The sequence below is a fragment of the Lolium rigidum genome, chromosome 3, assembly GCF_022539505.1.
Source record: "Lolium rigidum isolate FL_2022 chromosome 3, APGP_CSIRO_Lrig_0.1, whole genome shotgun sequence".
NCBI classification, from domain to species: Eukaryota; Viridiplantae; Streptophyta; class Magnoliopsida; order Poales; family Poaceae; genus Lolium; species Lolium rigidum.
Window position 1 is genome coordinate 88,152,843 of NC_061510.1, and position 15,205 is coordinate 88,168,047.

The window sequence follows — 15,205 nt, forward strand, 5'->3', positions numbered from 1 at the left end:
AGTGTATGCGATGAATTCATGTTCATCACACGTGCATACATTGTGGGAGAGTTTGCTCTATATATATTGGTTCTACTCACATCCGTTGCATTAGTCGTAGTTGTGTGAGTAGAGCTAGTTTTGATATGGGCTAGTAGCTTTGTGTTACTTGACCATATCAAATACAACCTCTTGTATACAACTTATTCTCGGATAAGTTGCGTACTTGTTTCTAATATTCATTATATAAACCCTCTTATTGTGGTTGTCATCAATTACCAAAATGGGGGAGATTGTAAGGGTATATTGCCCCTATCTGTGGTTTTGGTAATTAATGACAACCCCTATGGACTAATGTTTTCATTGAGTTTATATGAAGGAATATTCCATAGATACTACTTGTATTCCATGTGTTGGATTCAAGTATGAATGCCATGTAAATAAATATACACCCTGTGTATTGGCATCAAGATCATCGATTTGAAGATATATATGTGATATGATCAAGAAGAAGAAATGAAGATGGAGTTCTTATGAGGAACTCAATATTAGCCATGGTCTATCTTATGTGAGTATGAGAAGATACAAGGTTGAGTTGGGCAAGTTCAAGATGAGCATCTCAAGTGACGTCCATTTGGTGATAATGGATATGTGAAGATGTGCATCAATGGAGCATTTGTGAGACTTCACGAAGCAACATTGATTAAGTGAGGCATTCCGGCTTGAGTGGAGCTTGAAGAGTTATCATCAAGATCAAGCGGGATGCACAAGACAAAGGTATGGCCTTGATAGGTTTTCCTTTTACCGGTCTCAAAGTGGTTGATGGGAGACCGGATTATAGGTTAGATAGCCGCACTATCAAGAGGGGCTTTCGGTTGGGTAACTTGATCGCATCGTCTTAGGGAGCTCAATCCTTTGCATACTTTGCATATCCCTATCTCTTCTTGGTTTTTCTCTGTATGAGGTTCTTGAGCTTGTTGCTAGCTTTACAACAAGCCCAAGTTCATCGAAAACGGAGTTCGTATGACTCATCTATGACATTTTCAAGGTTGGGTGATTTTACCGGTTATTCATGATATAAGGTTCTACCTTTTATATTCATGATAAAATCCTCTCCTACAGATTCTTGTGTTTTCACTTTCTATAGGATAGCATTTGTTGTTATCTTTCAAACAAAACTGGTTTCATTCAATTCGGAGTTCGGGAGCATTCGTTATCTATTATATACTAAAAGCAAAATACAGAGATTTAAAATATAGATATGAGGTTAATCCACATAGACTAGATTATCTAATCCATTAGTTTTACGTTAATTATAGATGTTAACGGCAAAGATTTAAAAGAACATATTGTACGAAAAAATGTCCTCGTGCCAAAAGCACGGACACAACCGAGCAGAGATATCGTGTGCCAGCGGAACAGCGAAAGGAGAGTCCTGATGCTATAGGTTCAACTAGCTTAGAACTCTAATCCTTTTATTTCTGTACCAGTCCGGTCTGCATTTGGGCCCACAAACAATCTGCCGTGCATGTGATAGCTAAACACACTTTTCTTAAGATTGCTTCAAAGATTTCATCGAGAAACGCCCGTACATGCATTCCCCCAGCTATTACAGCATCGGTTTGGATAGGTAAAGGATAAACATTTAGAAAAGAAAATGAAAGAAATATGTCATACAAATAAAAAATGATTGCAATTCGACCAATTATCGACCAATTATTGGCTGCACGGAGGATGGCGACACAATGTACGTACAAGACATCTTTTTTCTTATATATTATTATTTGTGTACAATTCCAAAAAAATGTGCAAAGAAATAGGGGAGAATGAAATACTATTATGAACTCTATATTTTTTTAATAAAGATCCACAAAACACAATGTCTGATGTATCCTTTTGTTGGTTAATACACTTAACGGAAATACTTATATCCCCATAAAAATGAATTACTTATACCCAGATCCATAATAATTCATAAAAATTTACAAATTGGCTAAACCTTATTTTTCTCTCTATTATGAATAAAATATGAACTATACGTAGCCAACAACTCAACAGATAAAAATTCTCATGAAACCTAGGAAAAACAAATGGCCAAAATATATTGTTAAATCTATGTTCGATCGAGTGCAGAGCTTTGGCTCCATGATTTCACCCATTTAACATTTCTAAGCACAAACCTAATTATATCTCAAACATAATACTCCTTTCATATCTGTTTACTAGGGTATTACACATTTAAAAAAAATAGTGACTAAATTGGTCAACAAAATATAACATAGATAACAGAAAAACTATACCGTTGATCAAGATTTACAAATAGGCTACACCTCATTTTTATATCTATTATGAATGACATATGAACTATATGTAGCCAACAACTCAAAAAAAGAAAATTGCATGAAACCTAGGAAAAATCAATGGCCAAAATATATTGTTTAATCTATATTCTCGTGCAGATCTTTGGCTGCATGATTTTCCCATTTAGCATTTCTAACTACATGCGTAATTATATCTCAAATATAATACTCCCTTAAAACCAATTTATTAGGGTATTACGTATTTTGTCAAAAAAAAAACTACTAATTTGATCAATAAAATACAAGATGCCACAGTTATACCGTTGAAAACTTCTTTTGAATAAGAATCTGTTATCACCAGAATTTGACCGAGTCAGAGGTGGGCCGCGATCAGGATGGACTTGAAAAAATATATATAGAAGAAATACGTGAATCGGCCTTATATACAAAGTTTGGGCTAGTTTGCCCTTGTATCTGTAACATATTAGATTACGTGTCGGTTAGGAGTCAGAATTTTACCCGTGCACGGTTAGGTGCACGCCTGAATTAGAAAGTCCCTTGGACTATAAATATGTATCTAGGGTTTATGAAATAAACAACAACCAACGTTCAACACAAACAAATCTCGGCGCATCGCCAACTCCTCCGTCTCGAGGGTTTCTCCGGTAAGCACCATGCTGCCTAGATCGCATCTTGCGATCTAGGCAGCACAAGCCTGCCCACGTTGTCCATGCGTTGCTCGTGCTGAAGCCTTTTTGATGGCGAGCAACGTAGTTATCTTAGATGTGTTAGGGTTAGCATTGTTCTTCGTATCATATGTTGTCGTAGTGCAACCCTTATACATCTAGCCGCCCTTACACCTATCTTAGGTGTAGGGGCGGCACCCCGCTTGATCATAGTTTAGTAGATTCGATCCGTTACGGTTGCTCCTTGTTCTGCAAGGATTAGTTTAATATCTGCAATAGTTAGGCCTTACAAAGGGTTGGAGGATCCAGCGGCGTGTATGGTGGAGTTTGCTAGCCCTAGACAGGATGTTCCGGGGATCAACCTCGTGTTGGTTTTTAGGCCCTATCTAGGATCGGCTTACGGTCACCGTACGCGAGCGCGAGGCCCAATCGTGAGTAGGATGATCCGATTATGCGGTGAAAACCCTAAATCGTCGTAGATCGCATTAGCTTTATCTTGATCAAGCAGGACCACCATATATTCGGACACCTTGTACGAATCATGGGTGGATCGGCTCTTTGAGCCGATTCACGAGATAACCCGAGAGCCGATCGAGGCTCGTATTTAATGTTTACGTGTATGCCATGCAGGAAACTAAGCGAGGCATCATCCAACACCTTCCCCGACCAGGTATAGGTCAGGTGGCACGCCCTTGCGATAGCATCGGACGTGTGACCAGGAGGCTTTGCGGGCCGTCGCTCTGAGGGACTGGGGCCAGCCGCAGCCCTAGTTGTTCCCGGCTCTACGGTGTTGCCAATCGCTGCCCGCCGGTGGGTTTCTGACCGCAACACATTCTGGCACGCCCGGTGGGACAATCTTCGACATCCACCGCATCGCCATCTACATCCGAGATGGCGGAAAGCACTCCGGTCAAATACGAGGATCTGACTGACGAGCTCAAGAAGAAGCATGACGAGATCAAGGCATTCCTCGAAGCCGAACTCATCGGCTCTTTCCACAGAACCCGCTCCCACGGCGTCAGGTGGAAGGGGTTCTCACCTGAAGGCGCACTCGATGGAGTGGACCTGTCCGCCCCGTCAGAAGAACGCACCAGGTCGCTGCGTCAGAAGATCAACTTCATGGTGGCTCATTCGCTGCACCGCCACTCTGAGAGCCTGGTGAACACTTTGGAGCGTGTCGCTTTGCGCATGATCCAAGAAACCATGAGCCATCAGTACCCTCTGTCAAGACCAGCTCGCGGGACCTGTCAAGGAGAGGTGCTACTCCAGTCCCGTCCACCGTTGCCATGAGCATTGGCAGCACCAAGAGTGCCGACTTCACCGACATCCACCGTAACATAGTGGAGCGCACTTACCTTGGAGAGTGCCAGCCAAGATCCTCACCCGACATCAACATGATAGGACTCAGGCGCCACCCTGGTAAGGACGGAGACGAGGGCAGTTGCTATCACAGCGAAGACAAGGAAGAAGCCGTTCCACGCGACCGGCTCCGACACTATGTATGGGCAAACGCGGCAATGCCGATCCGTGAGATTAGCCCCAAAGATCTGTGGAGGAATATCGCCAGACCTGCGTGGACCTACTAACATAGAGGCCGATTCTAGGAATCGGCCAAAATCATCCTCACCATGCTTTCGGTCTGGGCTCAACGTCGATCTAATGGGCAATGGGATGCGTCGGCTGAGGCACTGGAAGAAATCCACATCGTCCCTAAAAAAGCCGACGTTCACATCGTAATATTTTGGCTAGCCATAGAGCCGATATCAGCAGTTACCTGGCAGAATCGGCTCGGGGGGCACCTAATCATATGAGCAGGCGCGACACCATTGAGCATGTGCGGAGGAATATTGGCGGCCGATAGGGAAATTGGCAAATAGAAAAAAAAATCGAATTGGCAACGCAACCAGAGCCGATGCACCGACATCGACTTTGACAAGTACAGCAAAGCAATTTTACAGGCATCAGTTTACACAAGGAGGCCCTACTGAAGAAAAGAATTAAGGGCGTGAAGAGCATCGGCACGGATTCGATCCACCTCGGCAATCTCGGCCTCGTCGTCCTCGTCTCTCCCCATCACCAGCTGGCTGCTCAGGGCACGGATTTCAGCCAGGTCGGTCTTCAGATCAGCTGTGAGACCTTTTGCTTCCTCTTGGGAGCAAGCAATGAGGGATTCCTCATCCTGGATAAGTTGTTTGGTCTCCCTGGCCCTCTTCTCAAGGTCCTCTAGTTCCTTGCGCAAGGTCGCAAGTTTGACACTACGAGCAGAAGTGGCGGTCTTGGCGTCTAAAGCGGCTTTCTTCTCGTTAAGCCGTTGACATTTGCCTGCAATATCGGCTCTCAACGGGAGTTGGGCGCGGCGAAGAGTAATCATTTGACGAGCCGACTGCACCCTTGACCTGAAAACTGGCAAAGACACTGCCTGCCAAAGCTTAACTTGCAGCGTTACTGGGAGACGGGGCTGGATGTCCTCGAGGATGCCCTTGATTGCCTCGGGGTTCTCGACCAGCGTATCGACCGAGGAGGAGAGCAAGACTTTGAGACGCTGGAGCGGGCCATCGACCGCGCTAGGGTCTGGATCTCCACCTGCTTTGGAAACAGCGGGTTCGATGGAGTCGGGGTCGAACGTCAGCAAGCTTGAAGGATCACACCCCTGACAGACGAGCAAGAGCAGCATAAGCATACGACAAAGGAAAAGAGTAGGCTTGAGAGAGAGTCGAGCTTACCTCTCCCAAGAAAGGAAGGGAAGCCAATGTTGTGACGATCGGCTTTGCGGTAGTCTGGGCCGGGTCAGCCACTTGGTCAGTCACGCTTGGCGAGTTGGACAGACCAAGGGCAGCAGATGGCATCGGCACCTCTTCAACGTCCCCGCTAGAAGTCCCATCAGTCTGCAAGGGAAATGGTAAGGCAATCCAATTAGTGGCAAGACGATGTGGAACACGAGCTGTTGAGGGTATTACATTTGAAACTTCCTGGCTCGGCGAGGAGACTTGTGGGCCTGTGCGGGCCCTTTTGACGCATCGACGCTTCATGCGTGACCTCGTTTGGATCGGAACCTGAAGGACAGTCGGCTCGGAAGTCGACCTTTTCCGAGGAGCCGACGTTGGCGAATCCGTCTGGCTCTGTGTAGTGGACCTTTCTGTATCGCCTGGGGAGGAGTCCCTTGGACTGGACTGTGCTCCCTCACTGGAGTTCTCTTCAGTGGAAGCCTGAAAGAAGAGGTACAACCATGTTACAAAGGTTGGGAAGGCAAATATGTTCGATTAAGACACAGATCAACTTACGTGCAAGCTTTCCTGAGCAGGAGCTTTGCGCTTCGTGGTCTTCTCGACAGCCACCTTCCTCACCGCCGTCCTCGCCCGAGTCGAGGCTCGGGGGCAACCGGCCCCGAAGTTGCTTTACTCTTGGGAGCCGATTTCGTTGAAATCGGCTGGCTCTGCATTATGACTTTCTTCAGAGATGGCGAGCTCTGGCAGAAGAGAACCACTGGGGCCGGAGGAAGGAATACGAAGGGGGAGCCATCGGCTTGCTTGGGAGCTGGGCCATCTTGTTGCTGCCAGGAGATGGAGTCAGGTCACAGACAATTACCATAAGCAGTTACAAGAAATATTTGAGTGATGGTACCTGGTCTGCGGGGATGTCGTACTCGGCATCAAGTTGTCTCAACATAAAGCCCTTCTGAAAACATGGGTTTTCCACATGGACCACCAAGTCTCGAAACCGTCGGTAGTGAAGGAGAAACGGAGGTCGTGGGGAATTGGGATGGCCAAAGCATCAAAGAAGGTGTAACACCTTTGGCCAGTAAGGATGTCAGGCAGTTCAGCTCTGCTTGCTGTTAGGTGGTGTAAGAAGAAGTGTGGAGGCACCTGCCCGAGACCGAGCTGTCGGGCTACCACTACCGGTTGATAACACTCATAACCAGGCTTGATGATCCGGTTCGAGGTACTCATGCCAACAGGGAGGAAGCAAGGGCGAATCATGATGGAATACAGATGCTGGGTGCTATCGTCATCGGCAAAGTTATCCAATCGAAAGGAGACTGGATTTTCAAAATTCTCCGGTTCAGTATAAGGAAAGAACAGGGGGTTGTCCAAACCTTGGAAGAAGATCTTGAACCACCCTGCTGCTTCCTTGGGGATCAGCCTGCTGCCTGGGAGACCATACAAAGCTTGGCCATAGCTGGTGCATCGGATATCCTTTCCGTTAGCATCTGGAAAGGTGCAGGAGGTCAAAGGTGGGAAGTCTGGGATCTGGTTCTGAAAGTATAGCTGCGCCCATAACTGAATAAACCACCAGGGACCGCCAGTTTTAACTGTCTTTTGAGAGAACAGTTTGACGGACATCAGTTGAAGAGATCGATAGACCTCTCCAAGAAACAGCTTGCCTAGGCCAAGATGGGTGCCTTTGGCCAGTTCATAGGCTAGAGAAAGGTAATTCTTGGTAGGGGCAAGTGATGGGCCACAGAATATGAAGTGTTCCAACCAAAAGTTCAGGAAGGCTGTGTGTTCTCTCTCTGTCACAGGGCCTTTGGTCTTCATATAACGATTAAGGTAGGCACCCCAACTGGTACACTCTTTTTTAGAAGAAAGGGTGAAAGGGACTTTCGGCAGTTTGAATGCGGAAGGGCTTGGGGATGCAATGTCTAGGCCTGTGATCATGGTCACATCCAGCAGGGTTGGTGTCATAGGGCCATGGCCAAACATGAAGCAGTTCAGTGCGTCAGACCAGAAATAGCCGATGGTTTTCAGAATATTTTCATTTTTCTCAAGAGGAGACAATGATAATGACAGGGCGTCGGCTATCCCTATGGCTTCCCAGGTGGCATAATGGGCCTTGGATACTCTGTTGTACCATGTCACCCAACCCTCAGGGGGATTAGGCCAGGCTCGCAGGCAGTCGGCCCAGGAGGTCAGATCTAAGTTCTGATTCACGAAGGGGATCCTGTTAGCTTCGCATGAAATTAAGAGTGCGAGACTCTCGGAAGAACGAGGACCGAGGCACATAGAATTTGCGAGAGAAGGATGTGGCAGCAGGATGTCTGAGACCTAAAATTGATAGTGGAATAGAACATTAATTCAGGTGTTTGCTGTTTACTCCTGACATTGATGCATGTGGCAAGGGGGCTGTCGAGGATTACCTTCAGACCGGGGACCATGGCGTTGGTGTTGGATGATTCCGCCATTAGATGCGCTGAGGGATCGGGACGGCGCGGCTGAGATCTGAGATCCGTAGAGCTGTTTGGGCGGCGATTTGGGGATCTGAGTATCTCAGACGAAGGGCGCAGGTTACCGTTTGGAGAGGCAGTTAGGTTGGCCTTGCTCCCATTTTATCGTAGAGGTTGATGTGATACCATCGGCTTTTTTGGGGAGTGCCTGACTCTGGCTATCGGCAGGGTTAAGTGAAGACATTCCTTCATTTTTTAGATTGGTGATAAAGTCAAGGAGGCAAGACGCCATGACATGACCCGATGAGGGATAAGCATAATGATTTTGGAAATGACATTTCCAAAACCAGGGGGGCATGTGTTATCACCAGAATTTGACCGAGTCAGAGGTGGGCCGCGATCAGGATGGACTTGAAAAAATATATATAGAAGAAATACGTGAATCGGCCTTATATGCAAAGTTTGGGCTAGTTTGCCCTTGTATCTGTAACATATTAGATTACGTGTCGGTTAGGAGTCAGAATTTTACCCGTGCACGGTTAGGTGCACGCCTGAATTAGAAAGTCCCTTGGACTATAAATATGTATCTAGGGTTTATGAAATAAACAACAACCAACGTTCAACACAAACAAATCTCGGCGCATCGCCAACTCCTTCGTCTCGAGGGTTTCTCCGGTAAGCACCATGCTGCCTAGATCGCATCTTGCGATCTAGGCAGCACAAGCCTGCCCACGTTGTTCATGCGTTGCTCGTGCCGAAGCCTTTTTGATGGCGAGCAACGTAGTTATCTTAGATGTGTTAGGGTTAGCATTGTTCTTCGTATCATATGCTCGTCGTAGTGCAACCCTTATACATCTAGCCGCCCTTACACCTATCTTAGGTGTAGGGGCGGCACCCCGCTTGATCATAGTTTAGTAGATTCGATCCGTTACGGTTGCTCCTTGTTCTGCAAGGATTAGTTTAATATCCGCAATAGTTAGGCCTTACAAAGGGTTGGAGGATCCAGCGGCGTGTAGGGTGGAGTTTGCTAGCCCTAGACAGGATGTTCCGGGGATCAACCTCGTGTTGGTTTTTAGGCCCTATCTAGGATCGGCTTACGGTCACCGTACGCGAGCGCGAGGCCCAATCGTGAGTAGGATGATCCGATTATGCGGTGAAAACCCTAAATCGTCGTAGATCGCATTAGCTTTATCTTGATCAAGCAGGACCACCATATATTCGGACACCTTGTACGAATCATGGGTGGATCGGCTCTTTGAGCCGATTCACAGGATAACCGGAGAGCCGATCGAGGCTCGTATTTAATGTTTACGTGTATGCCATGCAGGAAACTAAGCGAGGCATCATCCAACACCTTCCTGACCAGGTATAGGTCAGGTGGCACGCCCTTGCGATAGCATCGGACGTGTGACCAGGAGGCTTTGCGGGCCGTCGCTCTGAGGGACTGGGGCCAGCCGCAGCCCTAGTTGTTCCCGGCTCTACGGTGTTGCCAGTCGCTGCCCGCCGGTGGGTTTCTGACCGCAACAGAATCTAATGTTATAATTTTAGGATCCGGTTATTTCTTAGCATACTTTTAGGATCCGGCTATTTCTTAGTATACACATAAATAATCGAGATCACCCCCTAATTTCTTAATTTTATATAAAGAAAAGAGAAAAATATAATTAATGACAAATACTAGCTATATGATAATAGTCTTGAGAGTGGATTTTGTACTTACTCGCATGGGTGTATATGAGTTTCTGTCACCGTTCATTTTGCTTCGATATTCGGATAAAAAGAGGAGAGATGAAGAAATTTTTCACTCTACCATGGTGAGCACGAATCTTGAGAAATAAATGGATAGTAACGGAAACACCCACATACAAGTGTGTAAGTACAAAAGTATTTTACTAATAGTCTTGAAAAAATTATGATATAGATATTACAGAAGTCTTGAATGAACGGGGTATTCTGTTTAGCATAACATTTGTGGTGACCGGTGACTGCTGAAAAATAGTATTCATAATATACCATAATTTATATATCTATGAAATACCATTTTACTTTTTCGACATGTTCACAATAAAAAGGATGCCCTCGCATTTGCGAGGGCCACTATGCTAGTTAAAGAAAAAGGAAAAAGGGGAATAGAAACAAAAGAAAAAGAAAGAGAAGGGCCAGCCTACCGACCAGCCTAACCGGCCCAGCCGCCGGCCCACCCGGTCCGCGCCGGGGATGGCACTGATGCCAGCCGGGCCTCTTACTGAGGCGCATCCGTCCCAGTCCGGCCCAGATGCCGGCTGGCGCCGGCCATGCCCAGCGCGCCGCTCGGCCATGCCCAGCGCGCCGCTCGGCCCGACCGGGCGCACCGCCTGCTGGGCCGCCTCTCCGCCTCAGCGCGGCCCACTCGCCCGCGCCAGCTTCCGCCCCGGCTGGGCCTCTCTCCACCGCGCGGCCCACCCGACCCCATCCGGCCTGGACTCCGGCTCGGCCGGGCTGCACGCCCGTCCGGCTACTGCCCCGGTCGGCCGGCTGGGCCACCGATTGGGCCCATTTTCTGCGATTTTCAGTGCTCTTTTCCCCCCAACGTATATTTTCCCTCCCTTGCTATAAATAGCCTTCTTCCACCTTGAGCTGAGTTACTTCTTCCCCTTTCTTCACCTCCATTGTTGCTATTCGAAGAACGACCTTCCCCACTTGATTCCTCCCATGATTCTTTCCCATTCTTGAGGATTTGAGAGAGGAGATCTAGATCTACAATCCCCACCAATCAATTTCTCCTCTATTTGAGGGGAACCCTTTGGATCTAGATCTTGGATTCTTTTGTTGACTTTCCCCATTGTTCTTCCTCTCCAATCTCATCCTAGCATTTGTTGCTTGGGTGGGATTTGAGTGTGAAGGACTTGAACACCTATAGTGTTCTTGCTTTGCATCATTGCATAGTGTTGAGCTCTCCACCACGATTAGTTCGAGTGAGAGACCGTGGGCTTATTACTCTTGGAGGGAGACCTCCTAGTTGGCTTGGTTGGTGTCCCGTTGATCTCTTCGTGGAAGATTGTGAAGGGGCCCGGGCTTCTCCTTCGTGAAGTTTGTGAAGTGGTTGTGGAGCTTGCCATCTCCGGAGTGGAGGAAAAGCTAACCATTAGGAAAGAGCCATTATCCTTCGTGGGTGTGGCTCGGAGAATAGGGTGAGCCTTCGTGGCGTTGGGGAATCCTTCGTGGGACCTCCACTCCTCCAAACGTGACGTACCTTCTTGCAAAGGAAGAGAACACGGGAATACATCCTCGTCTCAGCGTGCCTCGGTTATTTCTATACCCGAGCTCTCTTTCCTTGTGATAGCCATCGTGTTTGAAGTACATATATCTTGCTATCACTTGTGCTACATATATCTTGTGCCTATCTTGCCTAGCTCTAGTTGTTATTGTTACACTTAGTTGAGCTTAGCATATTTAGGGTTTGTGCTTGTAATCCAAACGTTAGTTTAATTCCGCATTCTTACAAGACAAATTCATAAGAGTTTTTAATTGCCTATTCAACCCCCTCTCTAGGCGACATCTCGATCTTTCAGTTTCTTTTCTGGACAGTATGTGTTCTTGCCTTCTTTTTATGAGATCATAATGCTCTTCCTTCTCCTAGCAACATATTCAGACTCATTATCAGGAAACATACTGCTCTTATCAATCAGTTTAGACTTGTTGCTCCTTTACTCTATGGTGATTTGCATGACTAGTTTAATCTCAAACTTTTTAGTCATGTTTTATCTACTGTTTTCTTTGATTAAATCATGGGGAAAATTGCTAATATATTCAACAGTATGCAAGTCGTTGATATAACATCAGCGAAACACTGTTCAGCTAGTATTAGGTATCTTAGAGTGGTACAACAGAAACATTTGCGGGTCCAATGCATGTCTATATAATTACAACACGTACTTTATTACAGAAGATCAACATAGCATCCTAATTACAATGAGGTAAACCGCAAATAAACTCTAGAAGAGCAACTCGTAGATTAGATTTATCCTAGCTCTACCTATATAGATACTTGCCATCTTGAGTTTGTAGGATCTCACGGTTTGCGTAGGTTGTCCGAGGTGCGAATAGTTTGCGCGGGACATGTTCTATACCAAGATAAAGCAGTACCGGTTAGAGTTCGGTTAAATAACTTTAACATTACCTCATCTTAGTATTTCTTCAGTTTAAAAGTCCCACAAAGATCTTTGAAGAAATCCAGGTGTTTGTATGGATCTTCATCAATACCATCTCCTGCAAATTTATTTTTGTGAAAAATTGCAAGGTGTTGAGGGTTAATTTCATAATCAATATTTACGTTCGGGTCTCCTTTCATGATGGCAATATTGAAATCCCCAACATTCGTGGAAGCGTTGAGCTGGTTCATAAGACCCAACCCAGTCATGGTGGTTTCCCTAAACTAGCGAACAACTTTAGTATAACAATAATAAATTAAGATAATTAGAAACAAATACCAAAATCACTTAGCTCCCTAGCAACAATGCCAGAAAATAGTTTGATGGCTGCAAGTGTACAATTCATTTATAGCTAATTTTGAAGTAAGAGTATCGAACCGCGGAGAGCTAGATTGCAGAAGGTCTTAATGCTCCTAATTAACGTTATTAAAGTATATGTATGTGAAGCCTACTATTGCAAGTAACAATGCTTTTGAGAGTGTTTGTATTTGAGTGAATTGAAATGCTAGAGACTAGAGATTCCAACCTAGGGATTGATTATGAAGGCTTTTAGATGAAACTAAAATAGGCTAAAGAGTTCTCACGGAAGTGTGGGTACACCACTAACAAGGTATTAATCATAATTAGGATAATATATTCCTTCCTTCATGGGTATGCATGGGGTGGAGCTCCATAACTGGATGACAACGGATCAACCATCAGTTGCCATCCCTCACAACCACCATAGAAATTGATAGTCAGCCACTTCAATGAGACTATAACTAAGGCTTTCCCCATGGTTATGGATAGATTCAGTGAGTCTCCTCATACCCCCTTGCATAGGTAAAATGAAGATCCGATGCGGCATCTTACTTAGCACCATCAGCAACACCCTCTATCCAAGAGTAGTTCCCTCTCTCGTCCCATATGCAAATCTTGTGTGGTCGACTTCACACAAGATCAAGAAAGACAACTAATGCATACAATTATAAATTAAGGAATGAATCATCTTTATTTCATATCATAATAATGTTGCTAGGGTTTCTCCATCTCCCCAAGAAAAAGGCAAACTAATCACTCATGGGGGTAATCAAAATTATCATAATAATATGCATGGTACACAAATGGATAGATGAAAGTGCAATTCCGTAATAAGATCTAGGGATTACAAAAAGAATGGAGGTAATGGTTGTAGATTTTGATGACCGCGGTGGTGATGGCGATGGTGATGATAAAGATGATGCTCGAGCTTCCAAGGATCCTTATGATTTTCCGAATCGATACCCTTCCCTAATTTCCTCTTCGGATCCCTCCCGGAGGTCAGGCTTTAGGGAGTTCTGGTGTCTCTGTGTGTTGGATCTCTGATCCGTCTTCAGGGGAGAATGTATTTGATGAGGCGGCTGCGCCGAGACCCGATACGAGTGGGTTGTGCCCGTATCGTTGCTCATTAAAGTCCTTGACGCTTGCATCTCCGACTGGCTTTTCACCCAGGTGTGTGCATAAATATTCAGAGCACTTCTGCAGCTTTATTTTGACGGTTTATTCTTCAAAATTAATAGCTTTAAAAGGCATTTCCATCGCTCCATAAGATCTCGAGACCCTGGCGAAACAAGCAAAGAAAAGTGCGCGCAAGCGCAATAAAATACGAAAATCCTAATGTAACTAGTGCGAAAACTATAAGGTAAAAATGCCTGCAATTTGGACTCATCAACACCCTCACCCTCGACGGCCGACGTCATGCCAAGGGGCTCAGAAGGAGCCGCCCAAGGCATGACGGGATCCACTGCTGGTGATACGGCCGCCCAGCGGCGGGCCGAGCGCAAGCGCCGAGCGCAAGTTCCTCACGTCCTCAAACAAAAAGACTCACTTGGCCGAGGCGCTAGTGGGAGAAGCCCCTCCAGAAAATTCGTTGATGGCCACACGGCATTCAGACGAGCGTGTGTGCACCACAGACGCGCATGCGTGAGAGGGTGGCGATCCCCTTGCAGCGGTCACCTCCTGTCGATAGACCGCAATCGTGAAACTGTGAGGAGGATAGTGGACCCCAGGGAGCTGCTGGTAGCCAGCATCCCATTCCGACTCGCCTCGGGACCCACAATCCCACCACCCCCTCACTGCGGAAACCAAGCTTGAATTTCAACCGGAGGCAGTGGGAGACAACTCGCGAGCCAATGCGTGGCTGCCAAGGTTGGCGCACCTCGTGGGCGCCCCTCGTTTCCAAGGAGGACTGACCGTCTAGCGTTCGATGGTGCGGCCCCTGCTGTCCTAGGGATGTGAGGGACCATTCTGTGCCAAGGAGAAAGCGCATTGCCCCCCTCCCCTCCCCGCCCCCGAAGAAGGAACCCTTGAGAGTGCTCACCGCCTGCCACCTCGCGACCGCTCTGATGACCATCGCGGGCTGGCCTCTCTCCGCAATACAGGTAGAATTATTACATTCAGAAAATAATTGTACCATTAACCGAAATTTTTGTACGTACCATAACCGGCTGTAGCTATAGTCGGCCGATCCCTGAAGTTCGCCAGGAAAAAAACGGTAGGTAGTGTGTGGTAGGTGAAGGGAGAAAGCCCCATCTAAAGGTATAAACGATGCCCCCCATAGGGGGATTCACAGCGCTTCTTGCTTCTCGGCCGTCGGATCTTCTTGCCTACCGAATCTTGTCCGTTGATTGTTGGCTCACAACTGCTAGATAAATCCATGCAACAGACATGTCCTACCCGTCTGAGGCTGGTCGTGGGTCCCACCAGAGTCCGGGCCCGCCCGTCAGTAGCTGCGGGTGAGGTTGGCTTCGGTCGGCCGCGTCGCACTGGAGCGTGGAAAGATCTCCACTCGCCCCATGGAGGAACCCTAGCCACCACTCGCGAATCGCCGTGCGTCTCTCTCCCCCAATCTCCACTCCTCTTCCTGGCGCC